Below are 2,222 nucleotides of genomic sequence, written 5' to 3'. Positions count from 1 at the left end.
AATACCAAGTTTTAATCTATTTGGTGTAATTTTGAGAAATTAACTTTTCTTATAGTCGGTTTTACCCAAGTAAATAATCTCACTGTATTCCGTAATCTGTTTATTTGTGCTAAACAAGGTTGTATTGGATATTTCTTGTCATATCTTTAATGTGTTGAAAAATTGCTATATTCAGAATATTGCAACGAGTTGAATAAAAATCATTTCGATTTGATTAAAAGATTTTAACAAAATTTAAAAAAAAAAATTCATAAATTTATGAAGTAGTAAATACTTACTGAATCAAAAAAACACATTTCAATGTTTTTTTGGCTTTTGATATTAACACTACAGTATGAAAATAATTTTTTTTTAAAACAAAGTATGATAAAAAAAAAAAAAAAATCATGATTGAATAGTTTAAGAATACTATTTAAGAATACTATTAAAAGACAATTAAATTCATCTCATTCATATAGTTGTTAAAACTTGAAAAATTAATAAGTACGTATATTATAGATAAGTTCATTTAAATAATATTCAGCTTCTATTGTATTGTAACAATTAAGTTTTTAAACTAATTTTGCCCATAGTTTTAAATTTAGAAACTGAAAGGAAAATCGAATTACATTAATTATTTAGCACTGAAAACTAATTCATCTTTTATTCATGTAATCTTATATCAAATTTAATCTATTTTTGTTTCACTTGCTGTAGCAAGTTTTATTTATGTCATAATTATTGTTCATAAATCATGCGAACCAAAGCAGTGAAATCTAGATGTAATGAAACCTCTTTATTTACTTAAAACTTCATAATCCATTTTGCTAACAAAAAGTAAAAATATTCACCTCTGGATTAATGTAAATAACCTTTAATTTCTAATTTGAGCTCCTATATATATCCATCACGGCTATGCAATAACTCATTTCTTTTGTTTCCAGCAAGCTCCTGAACAGAAATCAGCTTGTATGTCGTGTCAAAGTCGTGATCGCTTCAAAATATTTTGGTCTTTTAGTTAAAAGTTTTTTTTTCTTTTTTTTTCAAGTTAAAAATTAGAAAGCATTAGTATATTAAAGATGTGTATTTTTAATAATAAATATTCAACCAGTTTTTTCTCAATTTATTTTTAATTTCTAAAGATAATATTTATATGGCATTTCAGCTATTTTATAAGTTGGCTGATGCAGTTTTATATTAAACTAGGAGGCTCCTTGCCCTGATCGCTTTGCACCCAACCCGCTGATGGAGGCTGTAACTTTGCAGTATGTCTCAATAACAATGTTTCATAACAACTGAAAACTTTTAAATCAGCAAAAGATTGCTAAATGATTTTAATTAATATCTCTGTTAATTAAAGTTATACAAAGATGAGACGGAGCAATTTTTTTTAGGTGTTTTGTTTGCCTCTTAACTTCTAGCGATTCTCAAAGCGATTAAGCTTCAGAGAGACATGCAGATTTTAATGGCATGAATGAAAACCTTTGTCAGTGATTTATTTTTTGATGAAAAGTAATATAGCCACTTTTAGGAGGTTTCACTATATTGAATGACTTACAAAGAGTGTTTTGCAAGTGTTTATTTGTTTGTTGAAGTTGATATGGTTGTGAACATATCTTTGTAAGAAGTACTAAGTATGTAAATAAAAGGAAGATTCTGAAAAGTTTTTGGTTCTTGTCAATTTTTTTTTTTTTTTTTTTTTTAAAATTTATTTAATTTCCTACTTTGGCACTTAACATGAAAATTCAAATGAGCATTTTGGCAATACATGTCATACGTGGGTTGCAGTAGTTAAAATGAGAAAAATAGTCGACTATGCCACTCACCCCTGGAGCAATTGGTGCTAAAAACGAATCTGCACCTGCTCATAATGAAGTCGGCCTTCATATCAAATTTTGTGTTAATACTCAGAGAATTAGTTCAATCATTTGAAATTGGTAGGGCCATCTGATGAAATTGCAATTAATGGACCCAAAATATATTTTCATTAAATTGTAAAAACTTGTATATCTTTTTTGTTTTATTATTAATAAAATTCTTTAAAAAATAACTCCAAGAATACATTTCTAACCTGTAAATGTAAGACAAGCAATGTAAAATAATATGCCTAAAAATGAACTTAAAATTAATATTAAAATATTTCAAATCAAATAAATGTTTAAGCTGAAAAATAAAGAAGCTGGGTTATATTTGTCAGTTTTCATGTTTTAAAGCCGAATAAAATAAGAAAAAATTGAACTTCT

This window comes from Uloborus diversus, chromosome 9 (assembly GCF_026930045.1).
Source record: "Uloborus diversus isolate 005 chromosome 9, Udiv.v.3.1, whole genome shotgun sequence".
NCBI lineage: Eukaryota > Metazoa > Arthropoda > Arachnida > Araneae > Uloboridae > Uloborus > Uloborus diversus.
This window is presented reverse-complemented; position numbering follows the sequence as displayed.